A 25,681-nucleotide genomic window follows, 5' to 3' on the forward strand; every position below is an offset into this window, starting at 1 on the left:
AAAAAAGAGAGAGATCTTATTTCCATATCTTGGGGTTCATTTACAGGTATAATTTTATATAAATATAAATTTGAAAATTTATATAGTTATATATAGATTTATATTTATCTATAAATATAAACAGGCACATAGACACCATGCCTTTGTGTTTTTCTCTTAAGAGTATCCTCTTCTGGTCTCACAGTGTGTGAGTAACTAGAATCCTGTATAATTTATCATTTCCCAATGGAATTTAGATCTAATTCGCACGTATCACCGAGAACATGTGCCATTTGGCTCTCTGAGCTTGGCATACACTTAACATGATGATTTGTTTGAGGTCCACTGATATTTTTATAATCTTATGATAAATACAAGCCTTTAACATAATGAATTTATGTATGGTTGTGTCTGTGGTTGTGAACCTTCACACACAAGATATGTTTGTCTTATCTGGTTAGTTCTAGTGCAGATCTTATTTCAAGTGCAGTTATGAGGGGCCGGGAGTATAGCCAGCAGGCACAAAGTCCTGGGTTTGATTCCCTGGTACCACATACATAAAAAAGTCAGAAGTGGTGCTATGGCTCAAGTGGTAGAGAGCTAGCCTTGAAAAAAAAAAAAACCCTCAAGGACAGTGCTTTTTCTTTAATGTAGCAGCTTTACCCAACCTCAGTTGGTTTCAGTTCACGTCATCAAAACTAGAAAGGATAGTCCAGACACTGTTGGCTCATTCTTATAACTCTAGCAAGTCAGAGGTGAGATTCAGTAGGATCATGATGCAAGGCCAACCTGGGCATATACACAAAATTCTCCTGTCCATAGCTGGGAATGGTGGTGCAGGTCTGTTCTCCTAGCTAAGTGTGAAGGGTGAATAGTTGGATTACAGCCTCAGCTGGAGGCCCTACTTGAAAAGTAATGGGCAGGGTCAGGGGAGGGTAAAGTGCCAGCCAAGCAAAGAAGGGATGGAAGGAGGAAAGAAAAGAGAGAGGCAGAGGAAGAAGGAGAGTGGGAAAGAAAAGAAAAGATAGGAGAGAGTGAAGAACGATAATAAAAGGAAAGAAGGAAGGAGGAAAGGATAAAGAGGGAAGAAGGGAGGGAAAGAGAGGAGGAATAAAGTAAAAGAAAGAGAAAAGGAGGGAAAGAGGAAAGAATGAAAGGAAAGAGAGAGGGAAGGAAGGGAGGAAAGGGCGGGAAGGGAGAAGGGGAAGAGAGAAGGAAGTGAAGGAGAAAGGAAGGGTGGCAGAGAGGGAGAGGATGGCACTGAGTTGTTAAACAACCACTAACAAACAAATGTCAGCATTGCTCCCACCCACTGCAATGCCCTGACCTAAACCCATTAGGTAATTAGAGGTAGTGATTTGCATTTTGCTTCCTCATTCATGTGAGGCACACAGCATACATCAATGGAATATTTGCTCAGGACCTATTAGCTGGTAATCACTTACCTGAACCTTCAAAACTGGAAAAGAAAAACAGAGGTATCCTACTTCTAGTTAAGGAAAGCACTAAAAAACTAAACTCAACCTCAGCCAACAAGAGCTACTAGCCTGCAAACGACAGTGGTGCTGTCACAGTTAATTCTACTGCCATTTGGGGCCTGAATTTATCGTGGTTTGAAAACAGTACACTGAGAGGCTCACACAGCCCTGAGTGCAGGGCCCACTGGCAAGCACAGCCCAGCCGGGCTGGATATTCAGTGCCTATGCTGGCAATGGCGGAGAAGGCAGTCAGGGGAGGGATTACTGCTCTGTGCTGCCCATAAATCATTCCCGGCTCCACATCTCACAAACAAGCCTGGGCTCCCTGGGTGCCACTGCTACACAAAAGGGAGGAGAGCCTTGGATGGGCCTGACCTGCCACCCCAGCACTCTAATGGGCCTCAAGTTGGGTCATCTCTCCTTCCCCCATGCCACCTAGGAGAAGGCTGGGCCCAGGATCTAGGGATCGGTAGCAAAAGTGGATCACCACCACCATCTCTAGATTCCAAGCTCACTTGCCCCTGTGTTACACAGCCCTGACCCCAGCTGACTGGCCTGTCCCCCCGCCCCCCAGAGCAAACACACGAACGCAAAGGAATCCTCCGCTCCCACGTGTCCAGCAGCTACCCAACAAACATCTGGACAGCCTTCCTCTTTCCTTCTGAGCAAGGATCTTCCTGACAATCTGAAAATCTCAGGCGAGTTTCGAACATGACTCATAAAAAGCAAACCGAGTTTCCTTTTGGGAAGCTGCATTTGCCTGTAGGGGGCGCTAGTCATACAGGTACAAGGGAAGAGAGTCATGGTAACCCAGTCTCAAATGAACAAAACAGGGCCCTGAGTCTCACACACCCCACCACCACCACCACATTGAAGAACCAGCCCTTCATGTTCTAAGACAGTCATCATCCAGATTCCTGAAAACAATAGCAGCTTCTTGTTTAAAATGGAACTGCACCTGCTAGAATACGTGTCAACAAACAATTGCTTTGTTTTCCATATTAGCCATCCAGGCTGAAGCACTGGGACTTCCTGAAGTGCATACTGGAAGGCTTATTCTTAGAAGGGGACAGAATTCTCATTTTAACACAAGGCTCAGAGGGCTCAAGCGATGGTCATCTTCCTTCCGTCTTTTGTACTGCCCAGTGTTCATCTTATTTGGCTTTCAACAGGTTTATTTCCATAGCAATCCTCTGGCCTCTGATGCCCCAAGGCACCATATTAGGCAAATACACTCGATTCTGCTTCCTCTCCTATCCTCATGACAAACACGGAGAATTACTGTTCCTCCACTGCACACAGTTCTCAGAAGATTCTTTCCTCTTCTGTGGAATGACTAGGGATGAAGCCTGGCAAACAGTCCTTTGCCAAAAGTTCACTAGTGGCAGAGACTTTCTGCTCTTAGTCGTCTGCCTGTGATGTCTACTTCTAATGCTGTGAGTTGCTTGTCTGTAGAACACCTTGCGAAAGGCGTTACTTTGGTAGCAGAAGGTGCTTGGTTGTGATTAGGAAGAAATGTTTTAAGTGCTTTAGAGACAAAGTTGTCTCCATGGACTCCATAGGTCAATACCTGAGTGAAGACAGAATAGAGAAGCAGATACTCCCACTGTTACTTTTATTGAAGTGCAGCCAGGCACCAGACTCAAGACGACAAAAGGTTCCAGGCTACCAACACTGTAGATTCCAATACAGTCTGAGTTAGTGATAAGGAACCAATGGAGAATTCAGCTCTAATTAATTTTTTTCTAATTCATTTGTTTTCTGTCCCGTAAATTCAAAGACAAACTACTACAATGTTATAGAATTTGTAATTTTTTTGCCAGTCCTGGGCTTGGGCTCAGGGCCTGAGCACTGTCCTTGGGTTTTCTCAAGGCTAGTGTTCGGCCACTTGAGCCACAGCACCACTATTGGCTTTTTTCTATGTATGTGATACCGAGGAATCGAACCCTGGTCTTGGTGTGTGCTAGGCAAGCATTCTACCACTCGGCCAAACTCCCGGCCCCGATATTGCATTTTTTTAATGAAAAAGTACCATGAAAAATACAGCTAGAGAAGAAAGGTACAGGGCTTGAAGACTGCATCAAAGAGTTGTGTAAACTTATGTCACCTCCTCACGCCTCAAATTCCTAACCAGTAAACAGGGGCTTTGGGCCAACTGCTCTGCAAACGACATGTCAACTTACAGAGCATAAGAACCCTACTCTAGCTAAAGATCCAACTTGGTCAAGAAATTAAAACAATGAACTTAAGCCAAGTACCAGTGGCTCCTACCTATAAATCCTAGTTATTCAGGAAGCTAAGATCTAAAGATCACAGTTCAAAGCCAGCCCAGGAAGGAAACTCCATGAGATTCTTATCTCCAATTAATCAGCAAAAAGTTGAAAATAGAGCTGTGTATCAAGTGGTAGAATGCTAGCCCTGAGCACAAAAGCTCAGGAACAGTGCCAGAGCCCTAAGTTTGAAACCCAGGACAGGCACAAAAAAAAGAAAAAGAGAGAGAGGGAGGGGGAAAGAAGGAAAGAAGGAAGGAAGGAAGGAAGGAAGGAAGGAAGGAAGGAAGGAAGGAAGGAAGGAAGGAAGGAAAGAAGGAGAGAAAGAGTTAGTGCCAGGCACCATAAGTTTATGTCTATAATCATACCTATTCAAGAGGCTGCAGCAACCAAGAGGATCACAGCTAGGCCAGTCTAGGGAAAAGGTTTGTGTGACTCCACTTCAACCAGTAAGTGGGCTTTATGACACACATCTGTCATTCCAGTTCCTCGGATGGCATCTCAGGAGTCTGAGATCAAGAAGATTAGAATTCTATTCTAGAGATCTCATCCCAACAGAAAGAGCCGGGAGGGGTGGTGTGAAGTTTGCATATCAGCTGTAGCTGAAGCATAAAATCGAAGAATTGAAATCCAGGCTCACCCAGGCAAAAAAGAAAGACCCTCTCTCAAAAATAATCAGAGTGTAAAGGACTAGGGGAGTGGCTCAGGTAACAGAACACCTGTCCAGCAAACCTGAATCCAAACCCTAATATCACTTAAATGAATAAATAAACAAATAAATAAACAAATGAGTAGAGTTAGACCCACATCACTTTACTATAGGTCATGGGCTACAAAGAGAAGATTTTACATGAAGCAAGAGTAGATTCCTGTGTCTAAGACTAGTTGTGGTACCTACCCCAATACATTTTTATAAAAACAACAAAATTTACCTATGTGCAAAGATTATATAAGTTTATTAGGTGAGCATTTTATACGAATTAAAAAGCTAGATGATACAGTCGAAATGTATTGATCTGATTAAAGAAAGCTCCTATTTTACGAAGATCCTGTTGTGTGACTGGCACTGCATTGGCCCTGGAGCCTCAAAGATAAGATCAAACACTCATAAAATCAGGTCCTCTGCTTGAGGACTCTCTGACAGTATCGCACTGTGCCTAAGAGTCCAGACTCTGGGCTCAGACTACCTGGGGTCATGGGTACTAGAAGGAAGAACAACACATAACTCGTTTTAAAAAATTACTTCACAATCTTTCCCAACCCATCTCTACTTCCAGATAAAGATTATTTACTGAGCCAAAGACAAGATGAAAAGACTAAGAAGGCTGAAGATGTACCTTCATGATAAGAGCACTTGCTTGTTATACATAAGAAGACCTTAGATTCCATCTCTAACACAGAAAGAAGGGAGGGAGGGAGGACCCGGAGGGAGGGAGGGAGGAGGGAAGGAGGGAAAGAGCAAATCAAAGTCTTAAGAGACAAAATATGTCTTCCACATGTATGTACAGCACATAGAATTAGGAAAGAAATTATGTCAATAATGGCACATTAAGACTGGTCAAGTCACAATGCAGATTAAAGATGAAGCCTTCCCTCAATCTTCATTACTAAGTGAAATAGAAGTCCTCTTAACTAGCTCTTGTATGCTCAATACCTGCTTCTTAAAGATGGGACTTCAACACATCATTTGAAATATGATGTAAAAATCAATGTTAATAAATTCATTAAAAAGATGGAACTTTAGTGACCCACATATAAATCCCACAACTATCTGTTATTTGTGCAAGCTAACAAAAATAATATTAAAACTGTGCAACAGTTACAACTCTGAATTGCTCTTGTTCATCTAGTCTTACTTCAATATCCTTTTATAAATTTAATTTTATTGTCAGAATGATGTGCAGAGTGGTTACAGTTACATATGTAAGGCAGTAAGTACATTTCTTTTCCAACTTTGTTACCCCCTTGCACATTTTTCTCCCACTTTTCCTCCATCCCATCCCCCACCCTGGCCAAGTTGTCAAGTTCATTTCCAACATCTTGTCTTGTGAGTATCACTATTACATTGGTCAATATCCTTGTTAATACATGGTATTACTCATGTGATTTGACCAAGTATTATTAAAGAATGATGACTTCCTAAGTCAGTGAAATTTTTCATTGGACAAGCAATTATTCAGTCTGATGATTTACATAAAAGCAAACACCAACAATAACCCAAATTATCATCCTACAAAAAATACAGATGACTGTTGGAAATTTGTTGAACCATTTTTATTGAAGTGTTTCTGGCCCACAAATCTCTGGACATGTTTATACTGAATTAAGATAACTTGAGGCCATGAATTCTCTTCTACTTACCTACCTTTTTATCCTTTAAGAGAATTTCTAGAAAAAGAAAAAAATATCAATTTTGTTGGAAAAAATATACTAGGTCTTCTAAAACACAAGTATGTATAAACCACACACACACACACACACACACACACACTTCCTCTGGTCTGCTCTCTAATAAAACAAGAAGAAATATTCCTTAAAATATTTTCCACTCCTTTCTTCACGACTTCCCACTTCTTTCCCAAGCTGTTCCTTCCAACAATGCCTGTAATGCTGATGACTCTTATTAAACACGACTATTTAATTACCATCAATCTATTATGCTGTGTACTTCACCCTCTGCTGACATATCAGTTCCCATTATATGCCTGACCTTTAACGGCCATCAAATCAAAGTCATTCTGCTCAGTCCAGCCTGGACCTGACACATGCCCAGGTCACAGAGATGAAGGTGCAGGGACCTCAAATACCATGTTAACTTGCCTTTCATCTAACACTTTTGCCAATAGAATTTCACAACTGGGAAACTGCCAGATGACTGCCTGGATTGAATAGAATGCCCCTCCTTTTATAGAAAATGGAAACAAATAATTATACCCAGTCTGACCAACAGTGCCTTTTATATATTTAGTGCCTCTCTATCAGAATGATATATAGCCTTCTTGGGTGTTTAATGTGAAAAAAAAAATCTTTCGTTGGAAAGTGAAAATGTATTGGGCAGCATTCTGGAGTCTGCCAAGCATTCCATATCTACGACCTCCGAAAGATACAAGGGAAACTGAAAGACAATTGAAGTATGGCTCTGGCAATGACACCAAGTGGTGGCCACTGTCTTCCACCGAAAGGTGGAGTTATTTCCGGTTCACAGGCTGGTGTGCAACCCTCTGACAGGAAGAGCTGTAAAAAAAAAAAAAAAGAAAGAAAGAAAGAAAGAAAGAAAAAAAAAAAAAAAGAACTGTTTTCCCAGACCAAACATGGACCTTCGATTGAGGTTGCCAGACACAGTGTCTGGTGTGCACAAACATTTTGACTTCTGACTGGACAGCTCAGACCTGGCAGTGTCTTTACTAATGTGTATATATATATTTTTACCAATCCCTCTGGGAAAACTGCCCTGCTTTTATGGCAGCTTGTCGCTGACAAGGAATTTCTCATCAAGACTGAAGTCTCTGACCATCCCCAGAGCTCCCAGGCCTTCTGAGTTTCCGAGATCAGGGATGAGATTCGTCCTGGAAAAGAACCAGGGTCTTGGGAAGTAGGAAGAAGCTTTGTGGTTCCTTCAGGACTCATGCTGTTGCCAAAAGGTGATTAGAAACATTTGGCATGTGACAAATTAATAATGACAGTTATTTATTAGAAAAATAATGTTTTTGCTTACATCTGGGTCAGCTTTTGCTTTCTTCCTTTTAATTTCTGGATTCTCTTGTTTTCTTCCCACACTTCTTCCAAAACATACTGATCTGAAGTAAAGAACTACGTCTCCTATTTATCTCCCTTTTCTCATTCTCATTCTTGGCTGGCGACAGCTGTGTTTTTGACAGTTTTCTGTTCTTACCAACTCCTTAGGCCTGGTTTATTGTATACTAAATGTTGGCATTGCCCAATACCAATGCTGAGCTTCCCAGAAACAGCTCAACCTTCTCAAAATGGTATCAGCTATCAAGCTGAAATAAGCTCAGGGCTGGGAAAAATAAGTTTCACTGTGTAAGAAATGGGAATACAGGAAAATAAATCCAAAGGCAAGAGTGAAATTCCATCATCGTCTTTCACAGGAAGACTGAAACTCACAGTCTTTCCACAAATCACTCTCCTTGCTACTAAATGTCTTCCAAAAGACTTTAAATGTCTTCTAAATTGAAGTTAATTGCTAAGGAAGGATACGCTCAGGTGATCTGTCCTTAGGCCCAGTAAAAATACTTGGCAATGAAAGCTTCATTTCCGTCTGAGAATCTCAAAACAATTGGCCATCATCAGGCAGCCAATCCCATGCAGGGAGGAGAAAGCTGAGCAACATAACCTTACCTGGGAAGGATTCAGACTTCCTGTCAAGACACTAACCAACCACAAGCCACCATACTGGGAGAAAAAAAATCACACAAACTACAATGTGCTCTGTAACCTTCTAGAACAGCTGTTTATTCTCTTTCCAAATACTTGTATCCATAACTATACCTATGTAGATGATGGTTGTCATGTGGTAAAATTATCTTTAATATTTCCTTTGCATCCTCCCCTCCCACCCCCAGTTTAAAAGTAGAATAAAACCCGGATGCTGGTGGCTTACTCCTGTAATCCCAGCTACTCAGAAGGCTGAGAGCTGAGGATCAAAGTTCAAAGCCAGCCCAGGTAAAAAAAAAAAATCAATGAACTCTTAACCAGGAAAAATCCAAAAGTGGAGGTGTGGATCAGGGCTAGAAGGATAGCTTTATTGAGAAAAGGCCTGGTAATGGCACAAAGAAGAAAATAGGGGGTGCAGGAGAGGGTGACATCGCACCAGAAAGAATTCAGGTGAGCATGACACAGAACTTAGTTTTCTGTTATATCTCTGTATCCACTGCATTGATAGTATAGCTCATTCTCACCTTCCTAAACTTGAAGATCCATCTTTATAGTCCATAACAGAACATTTTTAGCATGCAAATTTCTCTGTGGTTCCTTTACACAGTAGACTTTGCCTGATTAAAAAGTAATAATTGGGCAAAGGACAATCAAATAAAAGCGTTGGAGGATGTAAGTAGCCTATTGTATTACTATGCATTCAGAGAAGCTAAAATGGAGAATTTGGCCAGTGTTGTAGTCATAGGAAACATCACATCTATAACTTTTCCTTTCCCTGTCACTCAGTCCATAGGGCCTCACCTGAGGTCCTGAGTTCAAGCCCTGGTCCTGGCACACACACACACACACACACACACACACACACACACTCACACAGATAAAAATTTTTAAAAGCTTCCAAGTTTCATTTTATGTGGTTATCTTAGAAATGTTGAGGTTCTAGAAGAGTTTAGATGTCCATTCTCTGCTCCTTATGAATTCCATGTAAAGTCAGTTTCTTTCCTTATACTTTCCTCTTTCTTCTTATCCCACTTGTGTTCCAATCTCTCCAATAAATTTTGGCTTTGACCCTCCTCATTTCCTTCCTTCTCATTCTGTTTCAGTAACGAGCCCTTTCAAGTATACACGCACACACCACTTACATCCACTCATCACAATACAATGCTAGATGAGTGTGATGTATGTGTTCACTATAAAATCACTGATGTTAGTCGTAAGAAGGAACAATTAACCCTTTTAAGTCCTGCCTGAAGTGAGTTTCAGCAAGCAGTCAAGAATGACAAGCAACCCTCTATATGATGCTAATGGGTTCCTGTGAAAGAATCTATTGATAGTTGGATGAGGGCAAAGCCTAGTGAAAGGAGATATACAAAGTCCAACAAGGTCATATAGGACGAGACTAAATGAGAGGCTCTGTAAGATATGGAAACAAGAGCTTCATCTTGTGTGATTATTGTTCTTAATGTACTATGTTGTTTCTCTTCTTTTGCCCTTTGGTTAATCTCATGTTGTTACTATATCTGACTTTGTTACCTGGTATAATGTATATGCATTTATTTGTTTATTTGAAATAGGAAAGGGAAGAGATGATTGGGAGAGGGTGAGGGGACGGAAATGGGAACAAAACCATGAGAAGGGGTATCAATGTGTGAGAAGTAATGCACCTACTGCCTGATGAATGTAACGTAACCCCTCTATACATTACTCTGACAATAAAAAATAAAATAAAAAATAAATGGTTCTGCATCATGAGGACTGAAAGAATGTCCGGAAGTGACTTGATAGGGTTGACCTTTACAGACCTTCTGAAATATGAGGCAGGAGTGAAAAGCCACCTGCCACCAGCACAGTCTTTGTACTACTCACTCTTCATGTTGCCATACATGAAACTAATATGAAGGAACATTACCTAACAGCTTAAAGAAACTCTTCCACAATGTATTAAATACATATTGACATGAGACAAACACTGGAAAAGAGACATAGATGAATTCTTGTATAGAATGGTGCTAAGTTCTCAAGAAAAGATAGGCCATGTGGGCTGTGAATGTGGCCTAGTGGTAGAGTACTTACCTAGTAGCATGAAGCCCTGGGTTCGATTCCTTGATACCACATACTTAGAAAAAGTCAGAAGTGGCATTGTGGCTCAAGTGGCACTAGCATTGAGCCAAAAGTGTCCAAGGACAGTGCCCAAGCCCTGAGTTCAAGCCCCAGAACTGGCAAGAAAAATAAAAAGTAAAAGAAAAAAAAAGGTGCTCGCTTCAGCAGCACATATACTAAAATTGGAACGATACAGAGAAGATTAGCATGGCCCCTGCACAAGGATGACACACAAATTCGTGAAGTGTTCCATATTTTTGGACACTAGGAAATGGAAAGACATCCCATGCTCATGGCTAGGGAGAATCAACATAGTGAAAATGGCTATACTGCCAAAATTGATATACAAATTCAATGCAATCCTCATCAAAATCCCAAAGACATTCTTTACAGAAATTGAAGATATAATCCAAAGATTCATATGGAACAAGAAAAGACCTAGAATAGCCAAAACAATTCTAGGCAAAAAGAGCAATGCTGGAGGTATTACAATACCAGACTTCAGACCCTACTATAGAGCCATAATAACAAAAACTGCTTGGTACTGGCACAAAAACAGACCAGAAGATCAGTGGAACAGAATAGAAGACCCAGAAATTGAACCACATACCTATAGGCAACTTGTATTTGACAAAGGAGCCAAAGATATACAGTGGGAACAAACACAGTCTGTTCAATTATTGGTGCTGGCAAAACTGGGCAGCCACATGCAGAAAACTAAAAATTGACCCTAGCCTTTCGCCATGCACAAGCATTAACTCAAAGTGGATCAAAGACCTCAACGTCAGACCGGAAACCATGAAACTGCTACATGATAAAGTAGGACAGACACTGGAACTCATAGGCACAGGCAACAGATTCCTGAACAGAATCCCAGGGTCACAACAGATTGGAGAGAGACTCGATAAATGGGACTACCTAAAAATAAAAAGTTTCTGTACAGATAAAAACATAGTTGCAAAAGTAGAGAGACAGCCAACCAACTGGGAAAAGATATTCACCAACAATACATCTGACAAATGCTTAATATCTAGTATCTACAGGGAACTCAAGAAACTAATCCCCCCCAAACCCAATAAACCATTCACTAAATGGGCAAGGAAACTAAAGAGAGACCTATCATAAGAAGAGTTTAAAATGGCAGAAAAGCATATGAGAAAATGTTCATCATCTATGGTTATAAAGGAATTGCAAATAAAAACAACTCTAAGATACCACCTTACCCCAACAAGAATGGCCAAGATCTTGAACTCAATGACAGTTGCTGGCGGGGTTGTGGAGAAAAAGGAACCCTACTACACTGCTGGTGGGAATGTAGACTAGTTCAGCCACTCTGGAAAGCAGTGTGGAGGTTCCTTAAAATAACTGAAAATAGACCTTCCCTACGATCCCGCTATATCACTTCTGGGCATCTATCCTTAACATCATGACCCAAGATATTATAAGGACACCTGCTCAGCTATGTTCATCTCTGCACTATTCACAATAGCCAGGCGATGGAAAGAAGCCAGATGCCCTACTGCAGATGAATGGATACAGAAAATGTGGTATACATACACAATGGAATTCTACATAGCCAACAGACAAGATAAAATAATGGCATTCGCAGGGAAGTGGTTGAATCTAGAGTGAATCATGTTGAGTGAGACAAGTCAAGACCTAAGGAACAAAAGGCGCATGGTATCCTTAACATGCGGCTATTAAATCCAAAGAGTACAAGAGTGAGGACTCAATAACTGCATACCAAAGCTACGGACATGGTAATGGAAATACAAACATAACTATATAGACATAAAAACCTATGACTCTATAGACATAATGTTTTATTTCATAAATTGATATGTTTCTATGACATACAAACCCTTAGCCTAATTTTGATTAAGTTCTAAATACTAAGTCCCAGAGATTGTAATTAGAGATTCCCTCCTTGAACACTTGTTTGTTAAACTTGTCATTTAAAATATGATGTAAACATAAGCCATATAATGAATGATTGTTGTTCTTAAGGTACTATGTTATCTCTCATCACTTTTGCTGTCCCTTGGTTATCTCATATTGTTACACTATCTCACTTTGTTACCTGATATATCGGATATATTTGTATTTGGTTATCTGAAATTGGATAGGGAACGGGGGAAAACAAGATGAGGGATGGGGGTGGGGGGGAGGGAAATGGGGACCAAGACATGTGAAAGGGTATCAATGTATGGGAATTAATGCACCATCTATCTGGCAAATATCATGTAACCCTTCTATTAATTACAATAAAAAATATATGGAAGAAAAAGAAAGAAATGCAAATTTATGAAAAATATAATCAGTCCCAAAGGAAAAAAAAGTAAAAAAAGATAGCCATGTTATTTTAAAATATAAAACTATTCAAGAAGAAGAAGAAGAAAAAGAGGAGGAGGAGGAGGAGGAGGAGAAGCAGCAGCAGCATTGCAGTCTAAATCTAAGTTGCAACAATGCAAGGCTAAAACCCTGATAATAATGGGAAACTAAACTCTAGGGATCAAGTAAAATAATTGATCCTTCTTCTCTTAGCCCACACTTCCCTTATTTCTTGTTTCCGGTTCCATTTTAGAGCAACCTTTTCCTTCTTAGCATTTGCTTGTGATAGACTGATGGTCTTCTCCAACACCCTTTGCCATAAAGCATTTATAAACAAAGGCCATTAGGAAATCAGGAGAGGGGATAAGAACTAATTTACAGTTCTGGGAGTAAAGAAAGCTGTGATTTACACTGTGGATTTAAGTATGCAGTGCTGTGGATGGGGCCAGCTGAGATGGAGCCCTCATGGCTGCCTGCACAGGCAGAAAGTTCTAGTCCAGGGGGAAACAGGAGATGCAAATAATTTTGCAAGCACTCAGGAAGCAAGTCTCCATACCAAAGAGCACCCCATAAGGAACTCTAACTTGGTGTCCACAAACAACTCTCACCTGTGGAGTCCATAGAGGCATTTTCTCATCTCGAGCCCAGGAATTCCCAGCTCCCTGATATTCAACTTCCACTGCTGGTTTTACACCTGCGTGGGGGAAAGCCTCAGACATCTTAGCCACATTTGGAAGTAGTTCGTTAAAGAGGTTCTAAATGCCTATTTAAAAAAAAAATACTTTTAGAACACTCAAGAGTTTTATAGCACAGGAGAGGCCTATAAAAGTAAAGTGTTTCACTAACAGTATTATATGGGAGGAAATTTTTTCAAATTAATTTTTAGTGTACATTGTTGCTGCTGAGGGGTTTTGTTTAATTTTTATAGTGTTAGAGGTTACACTCATCGTTTCCTTCAAAGATGCTATTAAGTTTCACATTGATGGAGCACCTTTCCATTGAAAGATACTTGGCTTACAATTCAAGAATGAGTAAGATAGGGCCCCGAACAGGACATACCCAGTATGGTGAGACACACCTGGGCGACCCAAGGTCAAACCCAATCAGAGCAAAAAAATTAGCAGGGCCTCCATCTCAACAGTGTTTATGAATGCCTAGATTTTTAAACATCTACAAATACAAGATGCAAAGCCTCTGGTTACATTGTGGCCCAGTACCAGGCAGACAGGATGGTTTTAAAATGGAACTTGAGTCCACATTTGTATAATGGGCTTTGTTCAAGTCTCCTTGTGGTTCTGCTACAGTCTCTGCATGCTCTCATCTTAGGAAATCTCCCAGGATTCAATGTGAAATCCATGATGTATGTAAAGCCAGTGCCAATGGCCCTCAACTCATGTAACCACCCCCCCTTACCTGCCCCAACACTGCTTTCCACATGTTCATTCAGTGAAGATGAAATAAACTAACAGCTACTCGTGCATCTCCCCAGCTGAGGCTGTTCGCCCTTGGAACAGGCCTGCTTTCACTGGATAAACTTTCTTAAGGATGAGAAGGAAAAGCTGCATGTGTACAAAACCACACATTTCCACCATGTCTTTAGGGATAGCCTACCCACCCCACCGCCCCCAGGCCTCTTTGCTGATTCCAGGGACATTCCTCCTAAATCTACTGAATGGTTCACCGCCAGCAATGAGCTTTGTGCAGGTCCCCTCCCTGCACCCCTGCCTCTGAGGTCCACTGGCTGGGCTGGGCTCTCTTTTCAGCTCATTGCCAAGAGTGGAGTTAAGGGGGTCACACTTCACTACCTCAGCCGCCAAGGCCGCAGGGCCATCCATCAAAGCAGCCCCTCCCCCCCGCCCCGAGGAATGCAGGAGGCCAGCTCAGGCTGGCAGCCCTCCTCTACTGTCCTTCCTCGGAGCCCTGGGGAGTTGCGGGGGTGACCTGCATGCACCCCCATTGGCCCCAACACTCCCTGCATGATTGTCAGAAGGAGTGAACATGGCTCTCACACCCTCTAAGCATGAAGAAAAGAATCTGTCTTTACACCAGGGATGGAGAAACATATGGCAGCTTTTGGAGAATGATCCCTGTGACATTTCAAAGTCACCAACATTTTCTACAGCCTTGAGGTCGAGGGAAAGCCATACCCTAGAACCATAGGATCTCTGCTAGAAAAAAAAAATGACATGAAATGAAATAAATAGAATAGGAAGAGAAAAGAAAACCACCTAAACTGCAAGCACAAATACAGAGAAATCTGGATACAGGCTCAATAAATAGTTACCTGAGAATGTTACTTTTGCCAGGTGCTTCTTAGGAAGATGTCATTTGGGACATTTTTCTCTTAATCCTCACAATCCTGCCCCAAATTCATCCTAATGGAATTCTGCTCAGCCTTCAGAAAGGGAGACATCAATTCACACGGAGACAACACAATTAAAATCCTGTACTGTGGAAATGCCCTGCCAGCCCCTCCATCGGCTCTCCAGATTCTGCCATGTAGAGTTCAGAACACAGAGACCCCATCAAAGAAGACCCCATCTTTGAGTCAGTTGCCTCTTCAAATGCCATGCTTCTTTAGGATTTTAAAGTACTTTAGTATAGTCGTATGTATGTATGTATCTATGTATGTTATATATAGCATCTATATAGATAAATAGATATATAGTATAAACAGTTCACATATCATGTGTAGATATGTGTATATTGTATTTTCATATATTGTGTATAAATATATACATGTGTGGTGTGTATATACAATATATGTATGTATATATTCAATATGTGCATGTGTGTGATGTATATACATATGTGTACAGTACATATATGTGGTATATGTCCGTGTATTTATGTGTACTTGTATACATGTGTGTAATGTGTGTATATTTATATGTAACATATACAAAAATATAGCACACATATGCAAAACCATACCTACACATACACAGTGCTTTCTGTCACTCCCTGGTAGCTTCCATTACCTACACTCTGGTTACTAAGTGATAGTTTTGTGTATGTATGTGGGGCCTTGAAGTCAGAACCCCCCCACACTCTCTCTTTTTTTAAATCAAGGCTGGTGCTCTACCATTTGAGCCACACCTCTACTTATGGCTTTTTGCTGGTTAACTGGAGCTAAGAGTCTCATGGATTTGTCAGTCCCAGCTGGCTTCAAACTGAGATCTGCAGATCTCAGACTCCTGAGTAGCTAGAATTAAAGGTGTGAACCACCAGTTCCAGGCCTCAAACTGATTTCAAAAAGATAATTTTAAATGACAAGCCAGTATCACCTGCTGTCATAGAGGGAATATTAGAATGAGTGAGAACAGAACAGTATCATTAACCGCTGTTGTTACACAAGTAAACGTCTTTTCTGTTGAACAGAGAAAATTAGCATATATTTAACCACAATATTCTTTCAGCTCCTGGAAAGACAAAAGAGAGCTTGACAGGAAATGAGTTTTACTTCCTGGTCCTCAGCCCAGGAACCACTAAAATCTCTCCTCTCTCCCTGCTGGGATACAGCCCACACTTCAGGAAAGCCCATTCTAATTATGTGGAAACTTATATAGAGTGGTCTGGCTTTTGTGGCAGTCATTTTGCTTTCATTTTTCCCATCTCAGAGAAAACAACGGCATTTTGCCTGTCCCTGTCATACCCTACTAGCACCAGTTCCACAAGTCATTGGGTTTAGAGGCCTTGCACAGGTCCAGCTTGGGCTGAGAGCAAATAAATTCCACTGGCTCTCTCATCTTTCTTTCTTCCCTTTCATTTTCCTCGAAGCGATCTGATGAATTTTTACACATGTATAGAAATCCGAACATATTCAAAATGAAACAACATGAAAACTTCTTAGAGATCACATGAGATTCACTCAAATATGGGCCAAAAACTTTAATGACAGTCTTTTATATGAAATATTCCACTCCCCACCAGCCATCTACTTCCACCCATCAGACAATCCTTCCAGAACAAGGAACCTCGATATATCCATTTTACAGTTGGTTACAAAACATCATCTAGAGATTTAAAAATAAGTCTGATTTTATCCTTCCATTTTATTCTATTCACTTTTACTTTATTTTGTTTTATTTGTTAGTTTTGAGGATTAAGCTTGGGGCTGCCTGCTTTCTAGGAAGATACTTTACCACTTGAGCCATGCCTCCAGCCTGTTACCTAAATATTTTATTTTAGTTCATTTTCTAAACTTCAAAAGGTTGTATAAGAGGGTGATAAACATGCTTCCTTTTTTTGGTTTATGATTAGAATTGCATTATCTTTAAGTAGCTGTGCAAAGAGACTTCCACATATCCAGTTTATTAGTAGAATGCATCTTGATCACTATCACCCCTTCCACTGTTCTCCTCCATCTCTCAACCCCACCCATCCCCCCTCAATTTGCCTAGTTCCATTTTCACATATAGACATTGGATATTATGACTGAAATTTCCCCCACCCTCATTCACCTCCCCTCCTTTTGACTCTTGTTCATAATTCTTTCCCATCCCAGCTGCCTCTCCATTTAAAAACATACTAACACAATAGTATCAACGGCGAAAGCCTGTAATCCTAGCTACTCAGGAGGCTGAGATCTTTGGATCAAGGTTCAAAGCCAGCCCAGGCAGGAAAATCTGTGATTATTTCAAACTAAGCAAAAAAGAAAAAAATAAGCCAGAAGAGGGATTGTGGTTCAAGTAGTCAAGTGCTAGCCTTGAGCAAAAAAAGGTTAGGGACAGCTCCTTGGCCCTGAATTCCAAACCCAGGACCAGCACCAAAAAAAAAAAAAAAAAGGTACTCTTACTCAAAATCCAGAGAAGTCAAGCCAACCCATATATACATATTTAGTGACAAATTTTAAATTTCAGACTCTCAAAGCTTTTGCTTTGGAGTCAAACTGTGGGTTGAGCAGATTCACATCTCTTCCCATGCAAAAGTCAAAAAAAAAAAAAACGCTGGGGCCGGGAGTTTGGCCTAGAGGTAGATTGCTTGCCTAGCATGTACAAAGACCCAGGTTCAATTCCTCAGTACTACATACAGAAGTGGTGCTGAGGCTCAAGTGGTAGAGCTCTAGCCTTGAGAAAGTCCAAGGACAGTGCTCAGGCCCTGAGCTCAAGCCCAGGACTGGCAAAAAAAAAAAAAAAAAAAAAAAAAAAAGCTGTCCTGCCTTCCAGTATCCCCATTAAATATTTTGATCTCCAAAATTATGTCAATTCATCTTGGGTAACTCATCCCAGAGCTCTTTTTCTTTTTTCAGTTTGATTTTCTGAGACCCTAATCTGAACTAAGATTATATATAAATCAAAGGGAGACAGTTCCAATATACTTTTGAACATTTGTCGAATACTTGTTCTGTGTTTCTTGGCCCTAGAGTCTCCAATGCTAGGTTCATTGTATTATGCAATCATGTCAATAAATGCTCTGCACAGAGGAGAAAAGTAATGGACCTATCATCTTTATTCCCAGAAGCTTTCTAATCTACCTTGTGCTGGTATAACCTGGGGACTGGAGTTTAGTAAAGCAACACAAAATTCTGTGCACATCTCCCCTTCTCCAAAGACCTTCTTCAAAAAAAAAAAAAATATCAGGGGGGCTGGGAGGTTGGCCTAGTGGTAAGAGTGCTAGCATACATGAAGACCGGGGTTCGATTCCTTGGTACCACATACATAGAAAAAGCAGGAAGTGGGCTGTGGTTCAAGTGGCAGAGTGCTAGCCTTGAGAAAAGTCCAAGGACAGTGCTCAGATCCTGAGTTCAAGCCCCACAACTAGCAAAAAAAAATAATAATAATCAAGGACTGGGAGTTTGGCCTAGTGGTAAAGTGCTTTCCTAGCATACATGAAGACCTGGGTTCAATTACTTGGTACCACACACATACAAACGCTGGAAATGGTGCTGTGGCTCAAGTGGTAGAGCACCAGCCTTGAGGAAAGCCAAAGTATAGTGCTCAGGCCCTGAGTTCAGTCCCCAAGACTGGCAAAAAAAAAAAAAAAAAAAAGCACCAAACAGGAAGTTCCATGCCATTAAAATTCACCAGTATATTTGCTTGAATGTCTTTTGGAACAACAAAACGGTACATGCCTATCCAGGAAAGCAGACTATTATAAAAGCAGATGTTTTGTTCACTTCCATCTCAAAGGAACACATTGGCAATTCAGCGAACATCCTCTGGCCTCTTGAACAGGCTTCTCAGGAAGTTAGCAGGGATATAACTCAAGGATGAGATGATCCTTATGTTCCTATTTATCTCTGACTTGTAGCAGCAGATTGCTTAGCAGCAGACTGGGGTGTGTGTGTGTGTGTGTGTGTGTGTGTGTGTGTGTGTGTGTGTGTGTGTGTAATGAATTAGAAAGAACAAACATCTGGTAGTTGAGCCACTCTCTTGTCTCACCAAACTGTCAGCCCCCAGGAGTGGGATGCAATGAATGAAAAGTGTTTGGAGAGGAGGAGTTTTCTCAAACCTGGGTTATGTTACTGTTAAGAATTGCCAACGCCTGTTCCCCACAAAGGATTCATAAGTCACCCACGCTCTCCCCCTAAGTATATCAACCCCTTAGAAAATCAGCATCCACGGACAGGGCCTTCTTCTGCCTTTTCCATTCGGTCTGAGGCAAAGTGGCATGCTTCAAGTGTGCCAGCACAAGACAGGCAATGATTGCTGTCCTGGACCAAGAGGAACAAGGGAAAATGAAGAAACAGCAGGGAAAACACACAGGAAACAAAGCCAGACAGAAAAGTGTCCACAGTGTGACAATGAGAAAACAGAAGACAAGGCTAGGGTGCCAGTGGCTCAGGCCTGTGATTCTAGCTCCTCAGGAGACTGAGACATGAGACCAAAGTTCAAAGCCAGCCCAGGCAGAAAAGTCCATGAGACTTTTATTTGAAAGTATCAGAAAAAAGCCATCAGTGGAGCTGTCGCTCAAGTGGTCTAGTGTCAGATTTGAGAAAGAAAGAAAAAAGCTCAGGGACAGCAAGAAGGCCCTGAGTTCAAGCCCCAGAACTGGCACAATAAAATGAGTGGAGAGACAGGGAGAAAAGACATGTGGGATGTCCACAGCACTGTCCTGCTGTGAGAGGAATCCATTGTATGGAATGGGGTAGGCATGGGGCTGGCCTGCGTATGAACTTGCCTCCACAGTAACACTGAGGTTGCACACAACATTACTGCAGGACAGGGAAACCACACCATTACTAACTGAGCTAACCTTTGGTCCTCCCAATAGGGTTTATTCGTTAAGCTAAATCTTAAAGTCTACACACACACACACACACACACACACACACACACACACACACACACACGCTTTTGCTGGCAACAAAATAAACATGCTCCATTAACCATCATGAATAAGATAAGTTTTATCCCTATGACAAAAGTTTTTAGATCATCCTCAATCATAATTTGGGGGATAGAGGCAGTACTGAGGTTTGAACTTGGGGTCTTATGCTTACTAAACAGTTGATTTACCATCAAGCCATACCTGCAGCCCTATACCCCATAACTTTTTTAAGCTAATATGCTCATATAAGAGAATCACACATAGTTTTATTAAAGTTGCTATTAACCACCATTTCCTACTCCTTCAGGCCTTTCATTTAAGCAGCTAACATGCTGGCCAAGCCTTGCTGGTAAGAGAACTGAAGACAAATAGCCAAAGAGAAGAGGGCCCCGGCCCCAGGCAACCTTGCTCGCTCACTCTCAATACCACTGCCACCCAAGTAGACCCAGAATTGCAAGGCAGCCAGACAACACTGGGATTTGAACAAAGGGCCAAAGGGTCTCTTTTTAAAATGTCTGCTTGGGGCCTGCAAAGCCAGAATTTAACCTTATGCTACTGGGGTAATGTTCCTTTGGGAGTACTTAAACTTAAATTACTCTTAAATCACTCCTGTGTGCTAGACACACCCAACTCTTGGCAGTGAACCAGAGAGCCAGGGATACACCGCCCAAGACCTACTGTTCAAACCTGAACTTGAAAGGCTTCACAATCCTAAAAGTAAACACAGCTTCATAATCACTTGTATTTTTTTTTAATCATCTGCTTCCTCTATCTCCAGCGTCTTGTTTTTCTGTCTGGGAGTTCCAAGTTGAAGTGAGAAGTGAAATGCTAGTCCAAGATTTGGGGTGTAGGGGAAGGGGGATACCACAGGGTTCTGGGTACCACAGCAGGGGTTCCGGACAGTACAGAAATGCTACAGGAGGCATCTCAGTCTCCTCTGTGTTCCCAGAGCATAGCACCAGGGCCAGGTGCTCTGCCACCTACACAGCTGGATCGCTATGCCTGGGTCCTTGAAGATGAGTAGCAACCTCTAACTCATAGGCTATTATAGAATTAAATTAGCTTGTCCACAAATGGGCCTAGAACAGTGTGTGTTGTCCCCATTATTATTCTATCATTATTCCTTAGTTTATATGCAAGGATTATTTCCTCCTACAGTGAATACACACACCCATCAATCACCCTAACCTTCTCTTGTAGCCTCATCTCTCACTTCCGCCTGCCATCTACCATACCCCTGCAACAAAGGAGATGATCGATCCTTTCCTATTCAGATCTCACTGGTCTCCATCTCAGCTCTTAAAGTTTTCTCCACATTCCCCATCTTCTGTGTTTCTATCAAAAATGCTTCTAGCTGGGCATCATAGCTATAATACTAACTACTCAGGAGGCTGAGATCTGGGGATCAAGCTTTGAAGCTAGTCAATGAGACTGTTATTTCCAGAAAAATCCAGAAGTGGAGCCAGAGTGGTAGAGAACTAACTCTAAGTGAAAAAACAGAAGGATAACATCTGACAGTGAGTTCAAGCTGCAGTACCACACACACACACACACACACACACACACACACACACACACACACCAGAAGCTCACGTTTGTTATCCTTCAGCAGGCTGAGATCCAGAGGTTCAAAATTTGAAGTCAATATCAGACAGAAAAGCCATCCATATTCCACCTCCAATTAACCAGCAAAAACCTAGTTGCATGCATGTTTCAAATAGAAGAGCAAGCACCAGCCACGAGCAAAAAAAGCCAAGGGATCACGAGACCCTTAGTTCCCAGCACTGATATCAAAAAAAAAAAAAAGAAAGAAAGAAAAGAAAAGGCCATATCAGATGCTGCACATTCTACCAGCGCAAATTTCCAAATATTCATTGAGAATATAACATTCACTATCTGTTTCATCCATGGAAGAATATTATCTCTAATTTCTCATATGAGATGCCTTCCAAGCCCTTCCCAATCTATTTCATCTGCCTTTTCAGATCCTCTGTCAGCATTCTTTAATCAAAAGCAAAATACTTAGAAATGCTCTGACTAATCCAAACTACAACCGGGTGAATCACTTTCATAATTAATTTATGTCTTTATTGCACCCTACTACCATGCCAACTTTTTAGAATCCACATCATTTATCTATTCATCTATAGCTTCTGTTCAGCTAATTGCTTCATACTTCAGCATGCTGTCCAGCCATCCTGTAACTGTGCAATTAATTTTGTAAGCCTAAATGAGCAGGTTAGCATTGGTGTGTGAGTGTACACTGGACAGGCCTCAGAATGGATAAAATAGCATACTTTGTTATCTATTTCAAGGAAGTCATCTGAAAAGCTTGAGAGGCATTCTAGCTGCAGCACAGATACCAAAGTGAAATAATGTAAGACAAGAACAGAGGATTGTAAGCCACTCTGCCGTCTCCCTAGCAGGACAGACCCAATACACCTTTACACACAGTGATTTCTTTTTTTATTGTAATGTATCGAGGGGTTCCAAGTTACATTCACCAGATAGTAGGTGCATTACTTCTCAGACATCACAGTGATTTCATCAACTGCCTCACTCACTTGTCCTACTTTCACAATCTTACCCACAAAGACATCCCGAAATGTCACAAAATGCTTTCCTAAAGCATGAAGTTCATCCAGTGCAAACCTTTCTTTATGAAAACTAAAGTCATCTTTCTATGACTAGCACCTAATTGTCTCCCAACAATTATTACTTACTATTTTTTCTAGAGAAGAATCCAGAACAATGCCTGGATAGATTTCTCAGGAAAAGACGAACCTGGAGGCTAATGGAGAAAATTCAGGGAGAAGCAGCAGCCCAGAAACCCCAACTTACCCAGGATGTTTGTTCTGCTGAAACTAAGAGCTCAGTGAACTTCTAGATAAGACACTGCCACTCCTCAGCAGTTTATAACTTGCAAGCAGAAGAAAACACATCCTGGAACCTTTAGACTTTTGATGGTTTTGTGTGTGTGTGCTGATCTTAGAGCTTGAACTCATAGCCTCCACACTGCCCTTGAGCATTTTTGCTTAAAGCTCCAGTCCTACCATTTGAGTCACAGCTCCAATTCTGGCTTTTGGTGTGGAAGGCAGGGGGGTGGGCTGGTTAATTACAGATAAGAGTCTCATGGATTTTCCTGCCCTGGAGAGCCTTGAACCACAATCCTCAGATCTTCGCCTCCTGAGTAGCTAGGGTTATAGGTGTGAGACACTTGCACCTGGATAACTTGAACAATTCTTAATCACATGTCTACTTGGCTTTTTAGCTTGTATCTGGTAAACCACAGAGCAGACTAGGAGATGCTATAATCTCCTAGGCTTCATTTCTGGCAAGTTTAAAGGCACTTTAGTCATACCACTGTCACTTTCTGACTTGGAACTTTCATCTACCAAGAAAGACACTTCCCCATTCCGTCCAGGCTCCACAGCAAACAAACATGGCCTCCAAATCCGAAAAATGGCCTTGTGTGGCCATACCTCTAGACTGTCATCTATTCATTTGTAAATATACTATAGTAACAAATCTGCAGAAATGCCTTCCACACCCATGAATTCACAGGCCCAGTCTTCTGTAGGCTGGCCTTGCCATGTGCAACTTAGGACAAGCAAATGTGACCTACATAGCCTGACTTCTCAGCTAAGCCACACAAAGCCTTGCAGGTCAGGAGGCCACCATCCTGTGAGAACCTACAGGCAAGCCCTCTGATTGGAGGTCGCCCCAGTATCAGAGCCAGTATCGGAAGTCTGCATCATCTTGAAGGTCAGCTCAGTCATCTTCTAAGAAACGGGGCCCCATCACCAGAAAAGAGTCCCAAAAAGCAGCACCAAGGTTATTTCTGTCGACACACACAACTATAAGAGGCAATAATAAACTTACTTTAAGTCCTTAAGTTTTGGGTTGGTCTGCTACATAGAAATAAATAACTGTTGTTCTGAATGTACTATGTTATTTCTCATCTCTTTTGTTGTCCCTTGGCTATCTCATATTGTTACGGTATCTTATCTTGTTATCTGAGATATTGCATATATGTTTATTTGAAATAGGATAGGGAAGGGGGAAAGCAAGATGAGGGGAGGGGTGGGGGACAGAAATGGAGACAAAAACATGAGAAGGGGTAGCAATGATTGTTAAGGAATGCACCTTCTATCTGGCGAATATAATGTAACCCTTCTATTAATTACAATAAATTTAAAAAAAATAGCTAGAACCAGGACCAAGTGAAGAATGGAGATAACAGTTTCTCTCTCTCTCTCTCTCTCTCTCTCTCTCTCTCTCTCTCTCTCTCTCTCTCTCTCTCTCTCTCTCTCTCTCCCTCTCTTCTCTCTCTCAGCAATCATAGGGCATAGGGCTTGAACTCAGAGCCTGTGCACTGCCCCTGAGCTTTTTCTTGCTCAAGGCTAGCACTGCACCACTTAAATCACAGCTCCATTTCTGGCTATTTGGTAGTTTATTGAAGATAAGAGTCTTACAGGGTTTCTTGCCAGGCTGCCTTTCTCAGATCTCAGCCTCCTGAACAGGTAGGATTGCAGGCATGCGCCACCAGCATCTGGCCTCAAAATCTACTTTATTGTATGCCTGGAAATCTTTTAAGTTGGCTCTGTGACCTTGAGGACTTATATCCTATGTGTCCTGGGTTTCAGATATTGTAGGCCTGTAGGTAATTCCAGATATCGAAATAAGGATCAACTGAACTCTGACACTGGGTCTTAGTTCAGATTGTCAGGGATTATCACCTGACAGTAACATTCTGCGTAACTTCAAACCCAGTCACCTGGCATTCCAAGACATCACAAATTCAATACATATGATCTTTCAGTTTTAAAATATCTGAAATAATTTCTTAAGTTTTTGTCTAAATTGAATAGAGGAGCTACTCCTCACGTTTTTAAAGAAATCAATAAGTGTTTACAACCATGGGTTTATAAATTATTTAAAACACCATTCATCCCATAGTATTGCATGCACTCTATAAGGTAATGAGTATGCAATTAGGGTCAAAGGCCATACAGCTTCTGTTCTTACACAGCTGCAATCCAGAGTGAGAGACAGACTACAAAGTAAACAAAACAGAAAACTACAAGGTTGGCATGGAGTATGGTCACAATAAAGTAATAAGGACTAGAGAAAATTCTGATCAAAGAAATCTCTCTAGACATACATATACAGTTACATAAATATAATATATAGTTATATATTGTAGAAAGATTTATAGTTTATATTAATATAAACATAGTATATATGTAATATTATGCAACACATAATATTTAGTAAAATATTTTATAGTATATTAATATATAGCAGTATATTTGTACATGATCTGATACTTGGAACATAGATGTATTTCATCCATATTCAAAACTTTAATCATCAAAACTCCATGTAACAATTATACTGAACGCTTATTTTTCTTTGCCTCGCTTGCCCAGGTATTAAGAACACTAAAAAGTCTTCTATTAGCCAATCACTGGTGGTTCACACTGATAGTTACTCAGGAAGCTGAGATCTGAGGATTGAAGTTTGAAGCCAGCCTGGGCTAGAAAGCCAATGAGACTCTAATTAACCACCAAAAGGACAAAAATAGAGCTGTGGCTCAAGTAGTAGAGCACTAGCCTTGAGTAGAAAAACTCAATGACAGCACCAAGGTTCTGGGTTCAAATTCCAGAACTGGCATCAAAGAAATAAAAAGCCTTTATTGGCACTCGTATTCCATTTCTGTTATGCCTTAAAACCTCTTCTCTCCTAACTCTTCACCTTCTCACTCTTCTGCTAGATGTTGTTCCTCATGTTTTCTTCTACCTCCCAGGCAGGCAGGCAGTGTCCTCAGCTGTCCTTGTCCTGCACCACGACCCA

The 25,681-nt window shown here is 41.2% G+C and overlaps 1 protein-coding gene and 1 non-coding gene across 2 annotated transcripts in view; one reads left to right on the forward strand and one right to left on the reverse strand.

The window, feature by feature from the left end:
* Positions 1 to 25,681, reverse strand: part of LOC150068506 (histone-lysine N-methyltransferase MECOM-like) — a 277,305-nt gene that overhangs the window by 224,222 nt on the left and 27,402 nt on the right. The window lies entirely within an intron of this gene.
* Positions 10,375 to 10,481, forward strand: LOC150068508 (U6 spliceosomal RNA). Its single transcript, XR_016538646.1, has one exon. It is a non-coding gene; the product is annotated as a U6 spliceosomal RNA (small nuclear RNA).

The sequence above is a fragment of the Megascapheus bottae genome, chromosome 1 (genome assembly GCF_031878675.1).
Source record: "Megascapheus bottae isolate mThoBot1 chromosome 1, mThoBot2.hap1, whole genome shotgun sequence".
In the NCBI taxonomy this organism is placed as follows: Eukaryota; Metazoa; Chordata; class Mammalia; order Rodentia; family Geomyidae; genus Megascapheus; species Megascapheus bottae.